Here is a 25,366-nt window from a genome sequence, read left to right on the forward strand (position 1 = left end):
TGTGCAGTGAATCTCTTTAATTTTTTATTATTCTCCGTAACAATTTTTAACACGCGCCATCAAGAATTCATCCCTATAATTCATATAATCCAACCCTCTTAGAAGCCTGGGCACTGAGGAAGTGAATTAGACACTGGTCCTCTGGTCTAGAGATCCACAGAGGCGTCTCCACCCCTCAACCCCGGATCCACAGCCGGGGGAAAGGGGCGGCTGGTGGGAATTACTCGGAGCAACTGGTAATTGGTGGGGCACGCGCGTCCCCTGGTGTTCAGAGTTCTGAATCGTTGAGAATCAGTTACAAGCTGAACCACTAGCGTCTGAGCCCTACACATCTGAAGCCGGGATGAAATTCAGGGGGTCTATTCCCCCTTTTCCTTTTAATTGTCATGGTAATGGCTTTCGACCCTAGCTGAGAATATGTGGTCTATATTAGAATCACCTGGGGAGATTTTACAACGCATCTATGCCTGGGTTTCTTTGGAGGTAAGATTCAGGTATTGTAGTTTCAAAAGCTCACCAGGTGACTTTCATGTACTGCAAGTTTTGAAAAACACTGGTAGAAGAGAATGATTTTAGGAGAAAATAATACATAAGGGAAAAAATGGACAGGATTTCCTACCCACATAAGGAATTAGCTCACAAAGTAGAGATCTGGCATAACAATGGTACATATTTGCTAATTCTGTGTCAATCTAATTACAATATATTAATCCCATTTTACCCTTTTGTGTCTCAAAAATGTGATCCCAGATACCTATGGAAGAGTTCTTAATCACAAATATCTTTGTCTAGATCAAAGTAAGGAAGCGTTTTCTGAGGATTTTGTGCCTGGTAATTTCTTGTATGTTCCTTCCCATGTTTCCAAACTTTTATTCTTTATGAAAATAATTCTCAAACTTGGATATCAGAACCACCTGGAAAACCAACAAAAAACACAGAAGCCCAGGCTTATTGAATTAGGGTGGTGGTTGGAGAGCCCTGCCCAAAACGCATTGGAAGCCACTCCTATTAAGGGCTGGAGATGGATCTCAACTGATAGCTCCCCACGAACTTGCTTTTTGAAAGCTGGTTGGGGGCAAAAGAAAAATGGCCTTTTGTTTGTTGGTTTTTTGAGACGGAGTCTCGCTCTGTCGCCCAGCCTGGAGTGCAGTGGCTCCATCTCAGCTCACTGCAACCTCCGCCTTCCGGATTCAAGAGATTCTCCCGCCTCAGTCTCCCGAGTAGCTAGGATTACAGGGTCCGCCACCACGCCGGGCTAATTTTTGTGTTTTTAGTAGAAACGGGGTTTCACCGTGTTGGCCAGGCTGGTCTGGAACTCCTGACTTCAGTTGATCCACCAACCTCGGCCTCCCAAAGTGCTGGAATTTCAGGCGCGAGCCACCGCACCCAGCCAGAAAACAAAACAAAACAAAACAAAACAAATGGGTGTTTTCAAAGGTAATGTTTGGGGCTTGAATGCAACATTTGTTAAATAGTCCTGGACTAAGCTTCTTGCCAAGGCACAACAGATTTCAGTCCAGATAGATTCTCTGTCACAATTCTCCTCCCATGTGCCAGCACCAGTAACAGCAGTAGACCCCCCCACCCCCACCCTCCGGCAAGATATAGCAAGATGACTTCAGAAGAGGAAGAGTGAATGTCAAAACAAAACAAAACAAAACAAAAACCCTCAAACATACGTACATACACTTTGGCTCTCCATCATTTTATTTTTATATATTTTATTTATTTTTTTCGAGACAGAGTTTCGCTCTTGTTGCCCAGGCTGGAGTGCAGTGGCGTGATCTTGGCTCACTGCAACCTCCGCCTTCCGGTGTCAAGCCATTCTCCTGCCTCAACCTCCCGAGTAGCTGGGATTACAGGCTTGCTCAACCACGCCCTGCTAATTTTTGTATTTTTAGTAAAGACGGGGTTTCACCATGTTGGCCAGGCTGGTCTCGAACTCCTGACCTCGTGATCAGCCTGCCTCGGCCTCCCAAAGTGCTCGGATTACAGAAGTGAACCACCACGCCTGGCCCATCCACCATCTTATTGAGATAATGGGAGTGCATTTGTTACAGTTGTAACAACTTGAGATGGTCCTCAATAGGTCGGACATGTAGGAAATGGATTCTAAGAATAAAAATGTAAATTTAAAAATCTTTTAAAATTTGTAATACAGGGCCAGGCGCGATGGCTCACGCCTGTAATCCCAGCACTTTGGGAGGCCGAGTCGGGCGGATCACTAGAGGTTAGGAGTTCGAGACCAGCCTGGCCAACATGGTGAAACCCCGTCTCTACTAAAAATATGCCGATGTGGTGGCGCACAGCTGTAATCCCAGCTACTCCAGAGGCTGAGGCACAAGAATCGCTTGAACCCGGGAGGCGGAGGTTACAGTGAGCCAAGATCGTGCCACTGCACTCCAGACTGGGCGACAGAGTAAGTCTGTCTCAAAAAAAAAAAAAAAAAAGGAAAAGAAAAAAATTTGTAATACGTCCTCAGTCTGCTCTGATAAAAATGTAATACATAAATGATCGAAGTCTATAATAGATTTGCCAATGCACCTGGCAGAGGCCAACACTCAGAACTGAAAATCGTGAGAGAAATTCGAAGAATCCAGCTACTAGGGAACCACCGAGTAGATGGGTTTTCATGGGTGGTGAGAGAATCTTGAGCTTGAAGGAAAGACCACCCTCATTACGATACGGGAGTGTGTTGTTAGCTGCTTATGTGTCAGCAGGATATTCATAGAAAGATAGGAGTAAAGGCCAAAGGGTAAGGTGGGAGAGGAAACGACATAAAACTGGAGAATGCGGGCATCGATCCCGCTACCTCTCGCATGCTAAGCGAGCGCTCTACCATTTGAGCTAATTCCCCTTGCGCAAAAGCACCTTTTACATCCTTTACCCTCTTTGATATCTGGAAGTAATTCAGGACTCTCGCTATTTCAATTGACTTTCGTCACTAGCCAATAGGAAAAAAATGAAGAACTGTGTATCAATGGTGACTAAAGAGCCTCAGCATGACTTCCGCCTCTCAGCGCCATCTATAACCTGTTTTACCATGTCGGATCCCGTCTGGAGAAGACCACCGAGTGCAGGTGAACCAGGGAGCCGAAGTCCATAGAAACAGCTGTCTTGGGGATCCGGGAAGAGTTTAACAACACTGGAATCACATCTACGGAAACTGGGAACTGGAAGCAAATTGAGGATGCAGCCAGAAGGGAAAATCAAGTTTTTCAAGCAATGACGTTCGGCCTTGGCCTAACCAATAGTTTCCACCACTCTCCGCACCCCTAAAATTTCCGTCTATTCATCTGGTTCCAGAAACAGATTATCCAGCGTCTTTGTGGATCTACGAATATCCCTTAAAGTCGGGTGCGGTGGTTCACGCCTGTAATCCCAGCACTTTGGGAGGCCGAGGCGGGTGGATCACTTGAGGTTAGGAGTTCGAAACCAGCCTGCCAATATGGTGAAACCCCCGTCTCCACTAAAAATACAAAAAATTAGCCGGGCGTGGTGGCGCACGCCTGTAATCCCAGCTGCTCGGGAGGCTGAAGCAGGAGAATCACTTGAACCCAGGAGGCAGAGGTCGCAATGAGCTGAGTTCGCGCCACTGCACTCCAGCCTGGGCGACAAAGACTCCCTCTCAGAAAAAAAAATCCGCTTTTGTCTGCCTTTGTCACTGCCGGAGGACCTGTGGCCACGAGAGGGCGTGCGTCCCATTTGATTTTTTTATTCTGGTTTCTGTAGTCCTGATTTCTATCAAGGGGTGTACAAATTATTTTTCTAAGGTAAATATTAGCAAGAGAAGCGAATATACTTATGGCTGCAGACTTAGAGGCAGAGTCTTTGCACAAAGACAAATGCTTTAGTTGCCACTTTTTCTTCTGGGCCTATTGAGTACCAGGTACTGTGCCAGGTGCCAGGTGCTAGGTACTGTTCAGCAGAAGCTAGTTGGGAAAAGGAGGATCCGTTGGGCATTACTGGAGGCCCATCACTCTCAGAAAAGCCATACAAAAGCCTTCACCCAACATCTGCACCTTCAACTGCTTCTTTTCCAGAAATTCCATCATTAGAAACTTCCTCTTTTTATTTTCTAGTCTCAATGAAATTGGGGCAAGATGCTAAAAATTGAAAGTGGAGAAGACAAAATATCTTATTTAAGAAAGTGACTATGCTGTGCAGGGCATAGTAGGTCTTTTAAAGACCTGAAGACAACCTTTAATACTTGCTTTTCTCTTTTGCTTTTTCATTGCAATCAGGGCTGACAAAAAGTGGATAACTCTGTTGGAAGAAGACCTCCCAATTTCCTGCCCCCACCATTTTAGACAAGAGTTAAAAACTCAGATATTAGCCAGGAGCAGTGGCTCACTCCTGTAATCCCAGCACTTTGGGAGGCTGAGGCGGCTGGATCACTTGAGGTCAGGAGTTCGAGACCAGCTTGACCAACATGGCAAAACCCTGTCTCTACTAAAAATACAAAAATCAGCCGTGGGCGGTGGCGGGTGCCTGTAATCTCGGCTACTTGGGAGACTGAGACAGGAGAATCGCTTGAACCTGGGAGGCAGGGGTTGCAGTGAGCAGAGATTGCACCACTGCTCTCCGGCCTGGGCGACACAGCGAGACTCTCTCAATAAACAAACAAAAAACCAACTGAGATGTTCTAAGCATGTGTAGAAACTTACCATTCATCTCGGAACTTGGCTCAAAGTCAGCCTTGCTTTGAGGCTCACACCACCTAGGTGCTTTCTCCTTCTTCAACCCTGGACAGAATTTACCCAGTCAGTTTGGCCTCCCCTTACTCTTTTCTGTTTATTTTCTATGACTCTATTAGGAGTGCCGGTGTGGAAATGAGGTGAAAGAAAATTAGCCCAATCCCATAGTTCAGAACCATGGGTTGTGTATTGGCATGACTGTAAACTGGGAGCAATTGGTTTGCCTAGGGCTTTTGAATTGGGAGTTCTGGTTTCTAGCAACATTGGATTAGGTATCAAATTTTACAACTTCTTAGCTTCCACAGAAGTAAATTAAGGTCAAGAAACCCCATCTCAACAAAAAGTACAAAAATTAGCCAGGCTTGGTAGCATGTGCCTGTAGTAGTCCCAGCTACTAGGGAAGCTGAGGTGGGAGGATCACCTCAGGAGGGTGAAGTTGTGGAACTGTGATCATGCCTCTGCACTCCAGCCTGGGCGACAGAGTGACAGACGGAGACCCTTTCTCAAAAAAAAAAAAAAAAAAAAACTTAAGGTTCACATGGAAGTTTTAACAGTTGTTAGCAGTTGTTAAACTATTGACTCTCAACTCCAAACCCACTGCTATGGACTGAATTGTGTTTCCTTAAAATTCTGTGTTGAATCCCTAATCCTTAAAGTGACTTAGTTGGAGTAAAGAAGTAGTTAAGGTTAAATAAGGTCATAGGGATGCAACTTGATCCCTAAGATTAGTTTCCTTATAAGAGGAGACAGAGTACTCAAACCATGTGAAAACACAGCAATAAGGTGTCCATCTGCAAGCCAGGAAGTGAGCACTTACCAAGAACCAAATCAGTTGGCAACTTAGTCTTGGACTTCCCAGCCTCCAGAACTGTGAGAAAATAAATTCCTGTTGTTTTAAGCCACCCAGTCTGTGGTATTTTTGTCATAGCAGCCTGCTATAGCTTGAATGTCTGTGTCCTTCCAAAATTCATTATACTGAAATCTAAGAACCAGTATGATGGTATTAAGAGGTGGGGACTTTAGGAAGTCATTTGGCCATCACAGCTCTGCCACTTTTTTTGTGGGGGGGCTTCTCTTTCTTCTGCCATATGAGAACACAATGTTTCTCCCTTTTGCCCTCCATTTCTTCTGCCATGTGAGGGCACAAATATAGGTGCTATCTTGGAAGGAGAAAGCAGGTCTCACCAGACACTGAATCTATGAAACTGAATTTGCTGGTACCTTGATCTTGGACTTCCCAGCCTCCAGAACTGTGAGCAATAAATTTCTACTTTTTTTTTTTTTTTTTTTTTTTTTGAGATGGAGTCTTGCTCTGTCACCCAGGCTGGAGTGCAGTGGTGCAATCTCGGCTCACTGCAGCCTCTGCTGCCCGGTGTCTCCTGCCTTAGCCTGCCCAGTAGCTGGGACTATAGGCGTGAGCCACCATGCCCAGCTAATTTTTGTATTTTTAGTAGAGATAGGTTTTCACCATGTTGGCCAGGCTGGTTTTGAACTGCTGACCTCAAGTGATCCACCCACCTTGGCCTCCTAAAGTGCTAGGATTACAGGTGCGAGCCACAGCACCTGGCCTCTACTCTTTATAAATTACCCAGTCTCAGGTATTTTGATACGCAGCACAAATGGATTCATTATACAGAATACTTCCAGTGTCTGAAAAAACTGCTTTAAAGCCGATTGTAGTTTAAAAAATGAGTATCAATATAATTAAAACTGAGTCTCCTTAATGCAACAAGACTTGAAAACCCAGAAACTTTCAGGACACGTATTATTTTAGGAATTCTAGAAGGTGAACAATCATGGGTCCTTCGATAGCTCAGTTGGTAGAGCGGAGGACTGTAGGTTCATTCAGCTAAGGCATCCTTAGGTCGCTGGTTCGAATCCGGCTCGGAGGACGAAAGTTTTGAACTACGGGCAATTCCAGAAATACGAACTGTACGAAAATAAGGATCTAGACAGGAAGATGTATTAGACTGCTGTTTAATCCGGGCAATTCCAGAAATACGAACTTTATGAAAATAAGGATCTAGACAGGAAGATGTATTAGACTGCTGTTTAATCCCTTCTTTAATCCCCTTTGTGATACAGGAAGTAGGACTCTGTTAATCACATTGCAGTTTTACCACTTGACCCTATGGGTAAGCCTTGCCAAAAGAGAAGTTGGAGACTCCAAGGCTGGAGGTGGGAAAGTGAACTTGTTTTCTTTCTGGGGCCTTCCTCTTTCTCTAGGTGTCACCCCAGTAATCCTAACAGAGACAATAATTTTGTAGCAGCCCCGTCTTGAAATTTCACTTCTTATTGGCATCTCTGTAGCTTTTCCGCCTGGTGCCTAAGGCACAGATAGGACACACAATAATGTCAGGAGAGACTGTCCACATCCTGGGATCCCTCCTCTCTAGCTGCTAGCTCTCTATTAGGTTAGAAACATTGAAAGTTAGCATATACTATTTTCTTAGTTACTCATGCAAGTGACTTAATTACAGAGTTCAATATCAACTGTATGCTATTAACATTTCTGACAAGAGGCACTGGCACTTGCCATTTGAAGAAAAATTTGGAATTTTTCCTTTTAAAGCCTTTTCTCGCGAGATAGTTTTAACATATTCCCCATTTCTTCCTTAGGTATAAGGAAGCTGAGCAGACAACAATCTACACAGAACCTCTGTTTATGTTGGACAATTTGCTTTGAAAAACGAATATTTATATTTCCACGTAAATTTTCAAGAGTTTTTGCTTCATTTTAACTGCTCCACCATGATTATGTAATATACACTCCGATTTACACATACTTGCACAGATGACACTTCCACGTTTCATCACTACAGTTATGAATACACACAATTTATCATTCGACTTTCAGAAAGGAGAACTGCAATGATACCAGAATGCTTTGTTCACAACCCTGGGATCCTCATCAACCCAGTTGTCTGTATTTATCAAGAAATACATTTTATCAGCAAATACAAAAGCCATAGTATTTTTCAAGCAAATCCAGACACTTTTAAGGCAGAAAGGTGGAGTTAATCAGACAAAACATCAGGACAGAGGGCGTAATCTGGGAGATTGTGTATATCTAGGGGAGGAGGACGGGGGATTCCAGTAAAGTTTTTGGTTTGAGCTATACATAAATATCCTAATGTTTTCAATATAAAACCCAATGCCTTTTACATATTTATAAATCCATGAAGCCAATTACCTAGAACATTACACAGAATACTTCCGGTGTATGAGAATACTGCTTTAAAGCCGATAGTAGTTAAAAAAATGAACATTAATATAATTAATTAAAACCAAATCTCCTAAATGGAACAAGACTTGAAAACCCAGAAACTTTCAGGACGCACATTATTTTGGGGATTCTAGAGGACGCAGAACTACGTGTCTAGAGAGTGTAAGATTGTGTGTCCTTCGATAGCTCAGTTGGTAGAGCGGAGGACTGTAGGTTCATTAAACAAGGTATCCTTAGGTCGCTGGTTCGAATCCGGCTCGAAGGACGACAGTTTTGACCTATCAGGCTCATAACTCCAGAAAATACGTTCTTTATGAAAATCATAATTCCAGAAAATACGTTCTTTATGAAAATGAGGATCTAGACAAAAAAATGTGTCAGACGGCTCTTTATGCTCAAACATGCGCAAGTAAACCATTTTTGGTTACATGCGTAAAAAATTTTAGGAATAAACTAGAAACGTGGTAGCTTCACCGAAGGGCACCTGCGTAGATGAAAAGCAGCGTTTCCAGGAAGTCTGAGGCTTCACTTTTTCCTTGTGAAATTTGTGTACCTCGCAACACTCTTCACCTCCACTCCCTCCCTGAGTCTCTTGCTGGCTGGCTCTTGGTTTCTCGATGCCGTTCTTATTTCCCGCTACTGATCATTAAATGCAGTTTTTACTCCCACTTCCCCTCTCCATCCCCGACCCGAGTTGACGTTCGACCAGCAAACCACAGCCAACGCCCGCAACGGAGTTCAGTTAAGAAGGCGCGTGGGAGGTGTGGGGAATGACAGGAGCACTCTGGCCCCAAGGTTTTCATTTCAGTTTTTATTGGAGGTTAGGATATACGATGACTTTTGGGGTCCTCTGTTATCTTGTTACTTTTCTTCTGTCTCTCTCTCTGTTTCTCTGTGTGGTTTTGTTGTTGTTGTTTTAGACAATCTCGCTCTGTCGCGCAGGCTGGAGTGCAGCAGCGCAATCTCGGCTCACTGGACTTCCTGGGCTCAAGCGATCCTCCCACCTCAGACTCCCGAGTAGCTGGGACTACAAGCGCGAGTCACCACCCCTAGCTATTTTTGGAGAGACGACGGGTGTGGTGGGAGGGTCCCGCTATGTCGGCCAAACTAGTCTCGAACTCCTGGATTCAAGTATTCCTCCGCCTCGGCCTCCCACAGTGCTGGGATTACAGGAGTGAACCACCGCGCCTGGCCAATACTTTTTTATTCTTTAGGTACAGAAAATGAAGAATAAAAATTGAGAACTTTTTTATTTTTAAATTTTCGGTTCAGGGGCTACATAGGCAGATTTGTTTCGTGACTAAATTGCGTGTCGCTGGGTTTTGGTGTGTGAATGTTCCCATCACCAAGGTAGTAATCATAGTACCCGATAGTTTTTCAACCCTCATCCTACTCCCATCCTCCTGCCTCTAGTAGTTCCCAGAGTCTATTGTTCTCACCTTTGTGTCTGTGTGTACTTGATATTTAGCTCCCTACATACAAGTGAGAGAACATGAGGTATTTGGTTTTCTGTTCCTGAGTTAATCCACTTACAGTAGTGGCCTGCAGCTGCACCCATGTTGCTGCAAAGGACGGGACTTTGTACTTTTTCATGGCTGTGTTGTATTCCATGGTGTATATGTACCACATTTTCTTTATTCCACCCTTAGTGGTATGTAGGTTGATTCCGTGTCTTTGCTATTGTGAATAGTGCTGCAACGAACATGCTGATGCATGTGTCTTTTTGGAAGAATGATTTATTTTCCTTTGGGTATATCCTCAGTAGTAGGATTGATGAGTCAAATGGTAGTTCCAAGTTATCTGGGAAATTTCCAAACTGCTTTGCACAGTAGCTGAATTAATTTACATTCCCACCGACAGTGGGAATGTAAGCATTCCCTTTTCTCTGCAACCTTGCCATATATCCATTATTTTTGATGTTTTAATAACAGCCATTCTGACTGATGTGAAATGGTAGCTCATTGAGGTTTGATTTGTGTTTCTCTAGTGATGTTGAACATTTTTCATATATTTGTTGGCTGCATGTATGTCTTCTTTTGAAAAGTTTCTGTTCATGTCTCTTGCCCATTTTTTATTGGAGTTATTTGTTTTTTGCTCATGGAATTATTTAAGTTCCTTATGAATCCTTGGCATTAGAGCTATGTTGGATGCATAATTTGTGAATATTTTCTCCATTCCGTAGACTGCCTATTTACTCTGTTGATGGTTTTTTGTTTGTTTGTTTTGTTTTGTTTTGTTTTGTTTGTTTGGAGACAGAGTCTCACTCTGTTGCCCTGGCTGGAGTGCAGTGGTGTGACCTCGGCACACTGCAATTTTGGCCTTCCAGGTTCAAGTGATTCTCATGCCTCAGCCTCCTGAGTAGCTGGGACTACAGGAGTGTGCCACATGCCTGGCTGATTTTTGTATTTTTAGTAGAGATGGGATTTTGCCATACTGGCCAGGCTGGTTTTGAACTCCTAACCTCAAGTAATCCACACACTTCCACCTCCCAAAGTGTTGGGATTACGAGTGTGAGCCAGTGAACTGGGCCCCTTGATAGTTTCTTTTGTTGGGCAGAAGCTCCTTAGTTTAATTACATTCTCCTTAACAATTTTGGTTTTTGTTGCAAATGGTTTTGGAGACTTAGTCATAAATTACTTGCCAAGGTTGATGTCCAGAATGGTATTTCGTAGATTTTCTTTTAGGATTTGTATAGTTGGAGGTCTTACATTTAAATCTTGAATCCATCTTGAGTTAATTTTTGTATATGGTGAAAGGTATGGGTCCAATTTCAATCTTCTGCACATGGGTAGCCAGTTATTCCAGCACCATTTGTTGAACACAGCCCATTCTCCATTGCTTGTTATTTTGTCAACTTTGTCAAAGATTCGATGGTTATAGTTGTGCGGCTTTATTTCTGTGTTCTCTATCTTGTTCCACAGGTTTATGTGTCTGTTTTTGTACCAGTACCATGCTGTTTTGGTTACTTGTAGCTTTGCAGTATAGTTTGAAGGTGAGTAGTGTGATGCCTCTGGCTTTGTTCTTTTTGCTTAGTATTGCTTTGGCTATTTGGGCTCTTTTTAATTTCATATGATTTTATTTTATTTATTTATTTAGAGATGGAGTCTCGCTCTGTCACCCAGGCTGGAGTGCAGTGGCACAATCTTGGCTCACTGCAACCTCTGCCTCCCAGGTTCAAGCGATTCTCCTGCCTCAGCCTCCCGAGTAGCTGAGATTACAGGCGTGAACCACCACACCCATCTGTTTTTTGTGTTTCTAGTAGAGATAGGGTTTCACCATGTTGGCCAGGCTGGTCTCAAACTCCTGATCTTAGGTGATCCGCCCACCTCAGCCTCCCAAAGTGCTGGGATTACAGGCGTGAGCCACCGTGCCCAGCTTGATTTCATATAAATTTTAAAATAGTTTTCTCTAATTTCTAATTGGGGAAAACGATGTTGGTAATTTGATAGAAATAGCAGTGAACCTGTAAAGTGCTTTGAGCAGTATGGCCATTTTAACAATATTGATTCTTCCTATCCATGAGCATGGAATGTTTTTTCATTTGTTTGTGTCACCTCTGATTTCTTTCAGCAGTGTTTTGTAATTCTTCTTGTAGCGATCTTTCACCTCCTTAGTTAGCTGTATTCCTAGGTATTTTATTCTTTTTGTGGCTATTGTAAATGGGATTGCATTCTTGATTTGGCTCTCAGCTTGACCTTATTGGTGTATAGAAATGCTATTGATTTTTGTACATTGATTTTGTTTCCTGAAACTTTATCAAGGTAGTTCATCAGTTCTAGACGCCTTTAAGGTTTTCTGAGTATCGTATTATGTCATTTGCAAAGGGAGAAAATTTGGCTTATTCTTTTCCTATTTGGATGCTTTTTTTTTTTTTTCCTGAGACAGAGTTTCACTCTTATTGCCCAGGCTGGAGTGCAATGGTGAGATCTCAGCTCACTGCAACCTCCACCTCCGGGTTCAAGTGATTCTCCCGCCTCAGCCTCCGGAGTAGCTGGGATTACAGGCATGTGCCACCACGCCCACCTAATTTTGTATTTTTAGTAGAGACAGGGTCTCTCCATGGGGTCAGGCTGGTCTCAAACTCCTGACTTCCTGTGATCTGCCCACCTCGGCCTCCCAAAGTGCTGGGATTACAGGCGTGAGCCACCACGCCCAGCTTGGATGCTTTTTATTTCTTTCTCTTGCCTGATTGCTCTGGCTAAGACTTCCAAGACTTTTTTCTTTATTCTGAGGGCAATAGATAGGCTTTACAGCTGTTTATCAAATATAGTTACCCTCTTAGATTTGTTTTTTATAAAACATTTAGTAGCACCATGAGAGTGGGGAATACTGTTGGAAAGGGGGATGGAAAAGGAGTTTGGGGGAAAGGGAGAGAGGTTATCTAAAAGGTTACATGAGAGACAGTGAAGGGTGATACTGATGTACTATGCTGGCAGCAGAAATGGAAACATTCATTTAGAAACATTCTAGGTTTCTAAAAAGTGATTGTTGCCACTGTCTTGCATCGTGGAAGATGCTAGTCTGAGTCCAGAGACTATTCTAGCCTCCTAAATAGAGGCTGTCAAGGAAGCAAAGGTCTGTCAGAAAGAGAGGTTCAGGATCAAGTGTGAATGGTGGATCCCTATTTGTATGCCAAGCTAATGGACAATTTACTTTGATTAAACAAGTTAGTAGAGGTATTGATTTTACAGATACTCTTACATAATTGTATTTGTCCTCCTGGGCACTAGATCCCATCCCATTCTCAAGGATGACACTCCAGCTGTTGTCCTGATTATCATTCCTACATCATCTCCTCTGCCCCCTCACTTCCTGATATTTTACATTCAAGGCTGGCTTTATGCATATGCAGCCTGTGCAGTTGCACAGGGCTTTGTGTTCAGAAAGATCAGCTCTTGGTTTAATACTCTGTTGTTGCCATCTTGAGATTCATGATAATATAATCGTTGAATTTGTGTTTTGAATGTGTTGTCCAGTGGGACAATGGAGCCTTCACATGAACAGAGGAGACAGGTCAGGTGGCAGCCTCAATTCCTTGCCACTCTTTTCACATACAGCATTGGCAATGCCCCATGAGCACAAAATTTGGGGGAACCATGATGCTAAGACTCAAAGCACATATAAACATGTTACCTCTGTGACTAAAAGAAGTGGAGGTGCTGACAGCCCCCAGAGGCCACAGTTTATGTTCAAACCAAAACTTGCTTAGGGTGCAGAAAGAAGGCAATGGCAAGGTCTAAGAAAAAGCCCATCATATCCTTGTTTATTCAAGTTACGTCCCTGCATAAACTAATCACTTACACTGAAAATATTGACAGAGGAGGAAATGGAAAGATAGGGCAACCCATAGTTCTTTTTCCTTTTAGTCTTTCCTTATCAGTAAGCCAAAGATAGTATTGGTAGAATGTGTGTGAATTAATTAATGAGTTAGTTTTAGGCAGTGTTTCCACTGTTGGGGTAAGAACTAAATATATAGGCTTGTATTGAGCTATTGAATATAAATTGTGGAATATCAGTGATTCCAAATAGGAATTAAATATCCTTGTATTTGCATTTAAAATTGGCACTGAACAACAAAGATTAACAGTAAAACTAATAATGTAAAAGTTTAATTTTTACTTAGAATGACATTAAATAGCAAATAAAACACCATGATAAATCAAGAGAGAGACTGTGGAAAAAAGGAAAAAGTTTTCATTTTAGTATATTTAATGGGACTTTCTTCCTGATATTTTGTTTTGTTTTGAGAGGGAGGGATATGGGGGCAGGGAGGTCTCGTTATGTTGCCCAGGCTGGACTTGAACTCCTGGGCTCCAGCTATCCTGCCTTAGCCTCGTAAGTAGCTGGGATTACAGGCACACACCACAGTGTCTGACATTTTCTGGAATTTTTTTTTTTTTTTGAGACAGAGTCTCACTCTCTCGCCCAGGATGAAGTGCAGTGGTGCCATCTCGGCTCACTGCAACCTCTGCCTCCTGGGTTCCGGCAATTCTCCTGCCTCATCCTCTGGAGGGACTGGGATTACAGGCACCCACTACCACACCTGGCTAAATTTTTTTTGTATTTTTAATAGACACTGGGTTTCACCATGTTGGACAGGCTGGTCTTGAACTCCTGACCTCTGGTGATCTGCCTGCCTCAGCGTCTCAAAGTGTTGGAATTACACCGCGACTGGCTGAAATTAACTGACCTTGAAATTAACCTTTCTGGACTTGTTATCCTTTGGTAGTGAAATAAACTTCTCCCTGATTTTTTTTTTTTTTTTTTGAGACGGAGTCTCGCTCTGTTGCCCAGGCTGGAGTGCAGTAGTGCAATCTCGGCTCACTGCAAGCTCTGTTTCCCAGGTTCACGCCATTCTCCTGCCTCAGCCTCCCGAGTAGCTGGGACTACCGGTGCCCGCCACCACGCCCGGCTAATTTTTTGCATTTTTAGTAGAGACAGAGTTTCACCGTGTTAATCAGGATGGTCTCGATCTCCCGACCTCATGATCCACCCGCCTTGGCCTCCAGTGTTGGGATTACAGGCGTGAACCACCGTACCCAGCCTCCCTGATCTTGAAATAAACCTTTCTTTACTGTTTATCCTCTGGCAGCTACTGCTTCACATGTCTTGAAAGAATGGTCTTTGGTCTTTCTTGTCTTTGCACTCAGTCTTTTTTTTTTTTTTTTTTTTTTAGACAGGTTCTGGCTCTGTTACTCAGGCTGCAGTGCAGTGGCGTGATATCGGCTCACTGCAGCCTCAACCTCCTCAGCTTAAGCTATTCTCCCACTTCAGCCTCCTGAGTAGCCAGGACTACAGGTGTGTGCCACCACACCTGTGGCTAATTTTTGTAGAGATGGGCTCTCTCCACGTTGCCCAGGCTGGTCTCCAACTCCTGGTCTCAAGCGAACCTCCTGACTTGGCCTCCCAAAGTGCTGGGATTACAGGCTTGAGCCACTGCATCCAGCCTGTCCTCTGTGTTAAACCTACTCCAATTTGTCTCTCATCTCAACATAAACGGCTCTTTTCAAAGTTCCCATGGACCTCACTGTTGCTAATCTAATGATCAATTCTCTGCCTTTTCTTACATGGTTCATCAGTAGAAGCATTAGATTGGGATGCTCAGTTCTCCTTGGTATATTTTCTTCATTTGGCTTCTGGGGCATCACACTTTGAGTTACTCCTTCCTCATTGATAGCTTCTTCCTAGTCTTCTTTACTGGTTCTTCCTCTTCTCCCTGACTCCTTAATATTGTTTTTCTCCCCAGGCTTTAGTTCTTAGTCCTCTTCTGTTATCTGTTTACACCCAATTCTTTGAGAGTCTCCTCCAGAGTCATGAACTTAAACCTGTTTCTGTGCAGATAACTCACATTATTGTATCTCCAGCCCAGACTCTCCCACAAACTGCAGACTGATGAATTCCTACCTACTCATCATCTCCACTTAGAAGCTAGTAATCATCAAAACTGGACTCCTTATCTCATTCCCTCCAAAATCTGTCCCACCCACAGTCACCCTCACTCCCTTCCATCTTTCAAAGTTCTCTGGTCAGATACCTGGGAGTCATCCTGAGTCGTCTTTCTGTCGCATTCCACATCAATTTATTGGGTGATTCTGTTGCTTCTATCTTCACTGCATATCCATGACCTTACAGCATCTCACCACTCTTACTGCCACAACTCCTTTTGGAGACATTGTAATTTTCACCTGAATCAATCTTGCCTTCCTGCTTCTGCCCCTGACTACTTACCTATTCTTCCACAGCATATTGGATAACCTTTCAAAAACCTACTGTTTTTTTCTGGGGTGGGGTGGGGTGGTTTATTCAAGGATTTAGGGGCAAGTGGTTTAATCCAGAAAACACTGGTGTGGAAAAAACAAAGTGAAAAAGAAAAGAAAAGAAACCAAGGAATACCACTCTGGGCTATTCGAGCTTAATCCTTCTTAACCCCTCTTAATCCTCAGAAGAGGAACTCTGGGAAACAATGTTGAAAATATGCCTAAAAATGATCAAACTTCAAGGGTAAGGGAGCTGGGATAGTCATACACCATTTACCAAAAATTGCCTGGGAGCTGTTCTAAACCCCCAATTTAGTGGAACATCTGGCCTGCCATGAATGTGGGCAAAGTGTGATCAGCAGGTGGGGAAAGCTCTCATGCAATGAGATGAAAGTACTGGCTGGTAGAAATCAGCCTGGTGGACATTGACATGGTGAAGGTCAGGGGGATAATGGGTAGGGCTTCTTGGTGGGACACCAGAGGTAATATGGTGAGGCTCCAACATCTTCAATGTGGAGTTGATCTTTGATCCTTGGTCTTCAAAGTTGGTCAGTGGCCAGGTGCTGTGGCTCGTGCCTGTAATCTTAGCAGTTTAGGAGGCTGAGGTGGGTGGATCACTTGAGGTCAGGAGTTCAAGACCAGCCTAGCCAACATGGTGAAACCTCGTCTCTACTAAAAATACAAAAATTAGTCGGGCGTGGTGGCACATGCCTGTAATCCCAGCTACTAGGGAGGCTGAGGCAGGAGAATCACTTGAACCCAGGAGGCGGAGGTTGCAGTGAGCCAAGATCGCACCACTTCACTCCAGCCTGGGCAAAAGAGCGAAACTCCGTCTCACATACACACACACAATAATAATAATAATAGTAATAATAATAATAATAATAAAAGTTGGTCAGTGGTCAATACATTTTCCAGGTCATTCCTGGGAGAATAAACAGTTTAAAAAAGGCTCAGATATCTTAGAGAGCCTGAGATGTTCCTAGAACTGAAACCAGTGTTGTACAAAAGGAACACTGATGTTGAAGAACTACTGCTGGATTAGAAAGAGTTAGGAGTATTAGGAAGCCCTGCCTGCCATTGGGAATAAAAGTAGAAGACAAGACAATGAGCAAGTTCCTTGTAGCTATTTTAGCCATGAAAATAGAAACTTTAGACCAGATACAGCATGCGTATATAAGATAGTCATGTAACTTTCCATAGAACATGATGCTCAGTCTATTTACTAATAATAATTAGGCATAAAACTCAACATTAAGAAATGATCTTGCATGGTAATTTTCAGGAACAGCAAGGATTTAAGAGGCTAAGATTTGGTGATTCATGCTACAATTTTCTATTTGTCTTAGGGAAGATCTGTCCCCAAAGAAGCAAATCGTTGGTAGAAGCTATGAGGGAAAAAGGAAAGCAATCTGAATTGCGGGTGCTGTGGCAAGGGAGAAAAGGAGAACAAGGACAGTCACTATGGCTGCATATGGGGGCAAGAGACAAAGTAGGTGAAATGCCTCTTGTGTCTAATAATTATTTTTGCTGTAATCCTAATGACTGAACTTTCCAGGCTTGAAAAACTGCCATAGTATTTTAAAGTCCCAATTTTAGATCTGTGTTCATTCCAATTTTGAAATTTTTCCTACTTTTAGCTCAATACATTTAAATGTTCTAGAGTTCTACCACAAAGAACCAAAGAAACTTTAGACATTTTCCTAAGCTTATCATAATATAAAGTGACATTAAGCTGTATGTAGACCATTGGCAATACTTCACTAAGCTTTTTCTTGGGAAATATTGATATTAATATATTAAAATATGTATGTGTATTTAAAAACGTGTTTTCTATGAACACTTTTAGAATATCTCTTAGTGCTCAAGTTCACACAATTTTGTTGGGTATTTACCTAGAAAGTAATCTGGGCTTCTTAATGAATTCATACTTTTGAATTTCCTGGATGTATTCATCTGGATAGGTTAGCTTATGCTTCAATAATAAGTAATTCCTCTCCCCCACGCCAAATCATAGTGGCTTATAACCATAAACTCCTATTTCTGTGTCATAAAAACCTATCATGATTTGGTTGGTGGTCTCTATTTCACTAAAAAACCCTGATTTGTAGATCCTCTACAATCAAAATAATCAATTATTTTGTCAAGGTAAGGTAAAAAGGGACCTGATGGATTGCTCACTGACTCTCAAACATCTGGAAGGGACACCTCATTTTCCAAAACAAATGTGTCATATGTCCACATCTATTTCTGAGGAAGTAAGAACTACAATCTACACGTTCTACATTACTAGAAGACTGTGGATCAGAATGACCATATGACCATCATAGTGCACCATAGGGCCACCAATTATTCTGGCTGCTCTCCTTCCTAAAAGCCAAATACACTTAGCTTTTCCTTACGGGAGACAACACAAAGGTCCATTAGAACATGAGCCAGTTGGAAGTCTAGCATCTCTGAACCATGGTGGTCCCTTCATTGATAAAGGATTGCAGTAGTTTCTATGTTGATTTTCATAAAAGCACCTAGGCAAGTTTCCCAAATCTGAAACTTAGTGCAATTAAAAATATTGTACATAATATGAAAACATCAGAACAAAAGCATTGGAGACAAAATATGGTGAAAACAAACTTGTATTGTTGTATAATACATTAGAACATAATTATTATGGGTAAAATAACAAATAGTTCTTTTAGTTCTCCTAAATCTTAGACAATATTTTGTTTTTGTTTGTTTTTACTTTTTATTTGATTTATTTTTTGTTTTTGTTTTTGTTTTGAGATGGAGTCTCGCTCTGTTGCCCAGGCTGGAGTGCAGTGGCTACATCTCCACTTGCTGTAAACTCTGCCTCCCGGATTCAAGTGATTCTCCTGCCTCAGCCTCCCAAGAACCTGGGACAACAGGCACCCGCTCCAATGCCCAATGAAGGTACCTGCCACAATGCCAGCCGGTTTTTGTATTTTTAGTAGAGACTGAGTTTCACCACGTTGGCCAGGCTGGTCTCGAACTCCTGACCTCAGGTGATCTTCCCACATCTGCCTCGCAAAGTGGTGGGATTGCAGGTGTGAGCCACTGTGCCTGGCCTAAGCAGTGTCTTTTAAAAAGCAAACATTTAAATTTGATTAAGTCTAATTTATTAATTTATATTTTTATAGCTTTGTATCTGTGTGTGTTCATTTAAAGAATTTTTTGCCTAACCAAAGGTCACACAAATTTTCTTCTAGAAGTTTTACAATTTTATGATAAAGTTTTAATTACTAAATATGTTGCTGACGTGGGGCCATAGATTTTTTTAAATACATGAATGTCCAATTGTACCAGTACCAATTATTGAACGCCTATCCTTTTTCCGTTGAATTATTTTGACAGCTTTCTCAAAAATCAATTGTCAATATGTGTGTGAGTCCGCTTCCTGGCTCTCTAGTTTGTCCCATTGATCTGCAGGCCTGTCCTTACACCAACACATTTTGTCTTGATTACTTAATTTTTAAATAAATCTTGAAAACTTATAGTGTGTGTCCTCCAACTTTGTTATTCTTATTTAAGATGGCTGCTGTTATTCTGAGTTATTTGTGTTCCGAGTGAATTTTGTAAAATAATCTTGCCCATTTTTACAAAAAAAACCCCAACCCACTGGGATATTTATTGGGATTGTGTTGAATCCATAAATTAACTGGAGGGACTTGGCAGCTCCACAGTATCAAATCTTCTGATCCATAAATATGTTATATCTCTCATTTATTTGGTTCTGTGTTTTTCTGAGTATTTATTTATTTATTTATTTATTTTTTATTTATGTTTTTGAGACAGTTTCCCTCTGTCTCCCAGGCTGGATGGAGTGCAGTGGTAGCATCTCTGCTCACTGCAACCTCCGCTTCCCTGGTTCAAGTGATTCTCCCGCCTCAGCCTTCCGTGTAGCTTGAATTACAGGCATGCGCCACCATGCCCGGCTAATTTTTGTATTTTTAGTAGAGACAAGGTTTCTTAGTCATATAGTAGGTTGGTGCAAAAGTAATTGCGGTTTTGCCAGTAAAAGATGGCAAAAAGTAATTGTGGTTTTTCCCATCTTTTACTGGCAAAACCGCAATTACTTTTGCACCAACCTATAAAGTACACCTTATAAAGTATTTTTTTACTTTATAAGTCACGGTTTTGTACAAGTAAAACTTTCAAAGCGTGCATTTAAAATTTAAAAAATTGACAGCTGTCTATAAGTGTTGAGAAAGTGCGCATTTCAGCAAGTTCAGGCAAATGTATGCTGGATGTAACCAACACAAACACAAACACATATCCTTTGCTTCCCAAAACTGTCTCATGCCCTTTTACAGTCGATCGCTGCTATCCATTCTCAGCCCCTGGCAACCCTGATCTGACTTATTTTTTTTATTTTTATTTTTTTTATGAGACGGAGTTTTGCTCTTGTTGCCCAGGCTGGAGTGCAATGGCACGATATCGGCTCACTGCAACATCCATCTCCCGTATTCAAGCGGTTCTCCTGCCTCAGTCTTCCGAGCCTCAGCCTCCCGAGTAGCTGGGATTAAAGGCATGTGCCACCACGCCCGGCTAATTTTTTATTTTTAGTAGGGACAGGATCTATCAGCTAGTGAATGGATAAGTTGTAGTAAATCCACATAATGGAATTCTGCTAACAATAAAAGGAATTAACTACTACTATATGCCACATTGATAATTTTTTTTTTTTTTTTTTTTTTTTTTGAGGCAGAATTTCGCTCTTGTCGCCCAGGCTGCAGTGCAGTGGCGCAGTCTCGGCTCACTGCAACCTCTGCCTCCCCGGTGCAAGCGATTCTCCTGCCTCAGCCTCCCGAGTAGCTGGGATTACAGGCGCCCGCCACCACGCCCGGCTAATTTTTTATATTTTTAGTAGAGAGGGGGTTTCGCCACGTTGGGCAGGCTGGCCTCCAACTCCTGAACTCGGGTGATCCGCCTGCCTCGGCCTCCGAAAGGGCCACCACATTGATAAATCTTAAAGCATTATGTTACGTAAGGAAAGTCAATCATTGACTGGGCGCTGTGGCTCACGCCTGTAATCCCAATACTTTGGAAGACTGAGGAGAGCAGATCACCTGAGGTCGGGAGTTCGAGACCAGCCTGGCCAATATGGTGAAACACCATCGTTATTAAAAAAGACAAAAACTAGCCGAGTGCGGTAGCAGGAGCCTGTAACCCCAGCTATTTGGGAGGCTGAGGCAGGAGGATCGCTTGAACCCGGGAGGCGGAGATTGGGGTGAGCCGAGATCGCACCACTGCACTCTAACCTGGGTGACAGAGCAAAACTCGTCTCAAAAAAAAAAAAAAAAAAAAAAAGAACTACAAAGGGATACATTCGATTTTTTTTTTTTATTTTAAGACAGGGTCTCAATCTGTCACCCAGGTTCTAAAGAGTGCAGTGGTGCGATCTCGGCTCATAGCAACCTCCGCCTCCCGGGTTCAAGTTATCCTCCAACCTCAGCCTCCCGAGTAGCTGAGACTACAGGCACGTGCCACCACACTCGGCTAATTTTTGTAGAGACGGGGTTTCGCCGTGTTCTCCGGGCTGGTCTCCAACTCCTGACCTCAAGTGATCCACCCGCCCCAGCCTCCCAAAGTGCTGGGATTACAGGCATGAGCCATGGTGCCTGGTCCCAAATTATTTCATTTATGCAATTAGAGAAAAGACAAAAGTATAAAAACCAAAATCAGGCCGGGCACGGTGGCTCACGCCTGTAATCCCAACACTTTGGGAGGCTGAGGCGGGCAAATCACCTGAGGTCAGAAGTTCGAGACCAGCCTGACCAACGTGGCGAAACCCCCTCTCTACTAAAAATACAAAAAATTAGCCTGGCATGGTGGCGGGCTCCTGTAATCCCAGCTACTCGGGAGGCTGAGGCAGGAGAATCGCTTGCACCGGGGAGGCAGAGGTTGCAGTGAGCCGAGATTGCGCCACTGCACTCCAGCCTGGGCAACAAGAGCAAAATTCTGTCTCAAAAAAATTAATTATCAATGTGGCATATATTAGTAGTTAATTCCTTTTATTGTTGAGCAGAATTCCATTATGTGGATTTACTAAAACTTATCCATCACCAGCTGATAGATACTTGGATGTTTCCAGTTTTTGGCAGTTATGCATAAAGCTACTATAAATATTCATGTAGTGTTATGGCAAATATATGTATAATTTCATTTTTAAAAACTGACAAGTGTTTTTCAAGGTGGACCAGTTTGTATTCCCACCAGCAATATATGAGAATTTCAGTTATTTCACATCATCATCGGCACTCGGCACTGTTAATTTCTCACCATTTTTTTTTTTAACTTTAGCCATTCTCTGAGGTGTGTAAAGTATCTCATTGTGGCTTTAATTTACATCTCCCTAATGAATAGTGATGTTACATATCTTATCATGCTTATTGGCCATCAGTACAGCTTCTTTTGTAAAATATCTGTCCAAATCATTTGTCCATTTAAAAAAATGTATTGTCTGGTCTTATTATTGAGTTGCAAGAGTATGTTGTAATGTTGTATGTTCTGGTTATAAGTCCTTCATCAGGGAAGTGTTTTCCAAGTATCTTTTTCTAATCTGTGACTTGACTTTTTTTTTTTTTTTTTTTTTTTTTGGTAGAGAGGGGATTTCGCTGTGTTGCCCAGGCTGATCTTGAACTCCTGGACTCAAGCAATCTGCCAGCCTCAGCCTTCCAAAGTGCTGGGATTACAGGCGTGAGCTACCATGCCTGGCCTGACTTGTCTTTTCTTAACAGTATCTTTTGAAGAGCAGATTTTTTGTTAAACTTTGATGAAATTCAACTTATTTTTTCCTTTATGGTTTATGCTTTTGTGTCCCATTTAAAATCTTTTTGCTTAATCTAAAGTCACAAAGAGTTTCTTCTATGTTTTCTTTTAGAGGTTTTGTTGTTCTAGTCCCTGCATTTAAGTCTTTGATTCATTTTGAATTAATGTTTGTACATTGTGTGATGTAAGGGTCTAAGTTCATTTATTAGCATATGGATATTCAGGTTTTCTAGCATCATTTTGCAAATATTATCTTTTTCCTGTAGAATTACCTTGGCACCTCTGTCAAAAAATCAATTAATCATAATCATGTAAGTTTATCTCTAGACTCTGTGTAGCTTTGTTGTAAGTTTTGAAACCAGGTAGTGTTCTTCCAACTTTGTTCTGCAAAATTGTTTTGGATATTTTGCATCTTTTGACCGTATACATTTTATACATTTTATATTCGGCTTGCCAATTTCTAAAAAAAATCACTGAGATTTGATTGTCATGGCATTAAATGTATCAATCAATTTGAAAGAATTGCAATTGATATCTGAAAATTGTTTAAATTTTCTGTTCTGGAAACAATGCATTGCTTTCATTGCATCTTAGTAAATTTATCTCTAAATGTTCCATATTTTTTATACTATTTCAAATGGTATTTTATATTTCAACTTCTAACTATTTATTGTTAACAATCTATTAATAAATGTAATTACAATTTATTATATTTGTGCCCTGCAGTTTTGGTAAGCTTACTCATCAGTTGTAGTAGCTTTGTAGAAGTTTCCTCAGTATTTTCTCGTAGACAATAATGTTACATGCAAATAAAGATTGTCTCACTTTTTCCTTTTAATCTATATTTTTTTCTTTCTCTTGCGTTATTGCACTGACTAGAATCTCTAGGATAATGCTGAATAGAAGTTGTGAGAGTGGACATCCTTGCTCTGGACCTTATGTTAGGGCCAAAACATTCAGTTTTTCACCACTAAATATATTAGCTGTTGAATTCTTAAATATGTCTTTTATAGTTTGCAGAAATTCTAACATATGTATCCGAATTTTGTCAATTTTTTTTCTATACCTATTGGAATAATCATATGGCTTTTCCTTTTTAGTCTGATAATAAAGTGATTACACTGATTACATTGATTTTAAAATTAAATTCTAAGCTACACTTTACTTTTCTTCTACTTTAATTTTTTGAAAGTTACTCTTCCCATTTTTTAGATTAAGGTACAATTTACATACAGTAAAGTCATCATTTTTAATGTACATTCTCCTTAGTGTAGCAAATTTTGTCAAATATACACAGTCATGTTATCACCATTACAATCAAGATATAGAATAATAATATCACCCTACGCCCAAATTTCTGCATGTTTCTTCTTTTTCTTCTCCTCCTTCTCCTTCTTCTTCTTCTTTTTTTTAATAGACAGGGTCATGCTCTGTTGCCCAGGCTGGAGTGCTGTTCTTCCATCGTATCTTACTGCAGGCTGAAACTCCTGGGCTTAAGCCATTATAGGCATGACACCAGGCCTAGCCTCCCAGGAGGAAAGAAGAAAGATGTTGTTTCTTCTTCTTTCTTCCTTCTTTCTTTCTCCTCTTCTTCCTCCTCTCCTCCTCCTTCTCCTTCTTCTTCCTCTTCCTCTTTTTCTATTTTGTTCTTACTGAATCACCATGTTTCTTTTATACTTAATTTCTCCCCTATCTTCTCCAGCAGCAACTATGGATATTTTCTGTCCCTATAGTTTTGCCCTTGCAAGAATATCATAGGAATAATATAGTATGTAGCCTTTTGTATCTGGCTTTTTAAATTCAGCATAATGCAGATGAGTTTCATCCCTGTTGTTACGTTTACCAATAGTTTGTTCCTTTTTATTCCATAGGAATATTATAGTGGTCTGTAAGCTTCAAGAGAAGTTAAAACCATCTAGGTAGGATTCAATTGACAAGTTGAAAAGGTGCTAAAACAATAGAGAAGGTACAGGGTGAGATTGTAATCAAGTGATAATGATACATCTCCAAGAATTATTTCAGATAGTTAGATTTAGCCATAAACCCATTTTGAACTTGTGTCTGCAACAAGAGGGAATAAATAGAATGGTAGTTCTGACACCAGATTCTGTAAGAAGAGGAAGAAGGAAGTCTTCCCACAAAGTGATACAGAAATCTAGTGCGGAAAGGTACTAGTTACTTGTTCTTGTATTCCCAGGAGGCAAATCTTGGGGATTATAGGAGGAAAGAGCATTTCAGGCAAATGAAATTCCAAATTTAACAGCCCGGAGGTGGGATTCTTATGCTAAGATTAGTTTATAGGTAAAGAAAATAATTGATGAGATTAGCTATAGGAGTTCTTCCTGATCAAAATCAACTCTATAGTACCGTGTCACTGAGAGGCAGGAGGCTCTGGGAGCTCCTGAGCATAGCAGCAACTGATGAGAAACATACTGAGCATTTTTTTTCTGGATGTTTGCTGCCCCCTGTGAAAATTAGTGAAGCTTTTATTTGAGAAAGCATGTGAACTGAGATCCTGGGGTTTGGTGGTGAAATGGCAGGGTTGGTCAACTGTTTTCACATTTGGTGTCCAAGGCTCAGTTAGTACACTTCATATGGGCGGAGACCATCTCATAAGAATCTGCTCATTTCTCTTCTCTGGCTTCTCGTATTTTCCCCGACTAGGTTACATTATTGGAAAGGAATTTACCAGACCATATATTCTTAGTTTCTCATGGCAATGAATTGAATAACTGAATTAAATATTAGTTATGTTGCCGCAGATATTTCTCATGGGAAACGCTAGAGAGGATCTTTTGAAAAAAAAAACGGTATTTTTGTCAAGATTACAATTATGGAGAACTTTAACTGTAATAAGTGATGATCTCTTATAAATAAATTCACCAACACTCATTTCCATA

The 25,366-nt window shown here is 41.5% G+C and overlaps 1 long non-coding RNA gene and 3 other non-coding genes across 4 annotated transcripts; 3 read left to right on the forward strand and 1 right to left on the reverse strand.

Moving 5' to 3' along the window:
• The first annotated feature begins 270 nt into the window (after nucleotides 1-270).
• On the forward strand, nucleotides 271-5,599 carry LOC105740235. Its single transcript, XR_001116255.2, has 2 exons — nucleotides 271-483; nucleotides 2,949-5,599. It is a non-coding gene; the product is annotated as an uncharacterized LOC105740235 (long non-coding RNA).
• On the reverse strand, nucleotides 2,785-2,857 carry TRNAA-AGC. Its single transcript has one exon. It is a non-coding gene; the product is annotated as a tRNA-Ala (tRNA).
• A 900-nt stretch (nucleotides 5,600-6,499) lies between the features above and the next one.
• TRNAY-GUA lies at nucleotides 6,500-6,589 on the forward strand. Its single transcript is given in 2 exon segments — nucleotides 6,500-6,536; nucleotides 6,554-6,589. It is a non-coding gene; the product is annotated as a tRNA-Tyr (tRNA).
• A 1,510-nt stretch (nucleotides 6,590-8,099) lies between these two features.
• Nucleotides 8,100-8,188, forward strand: TRNAY-GUA. Its single transcript is given in 2 exon segments — nucleotides 8,100-8,136; nucleotides 8,153-8,188. It is a non-coding gene; the product is annotated as a tRNA-Tyr (tRNA).
• Nucleotides 8,189-25,366: the final 17,178 nt, after the last annotated feature.

This window comes from Nomascus leucogenys, chromosome 8 (assembly GCF_006542625.1).
Source record: "Nomascus leucogenys isolate Asia chromosome 8, Asia_NLE_v1, whole genome shotgun sequence".
NCBI classification, from domain to species: Eukaryota; Metazoa; Chordata; class Mammalia; order Primates; family Hylobatidae; genus Nomascus; species Nomascus leucogenys.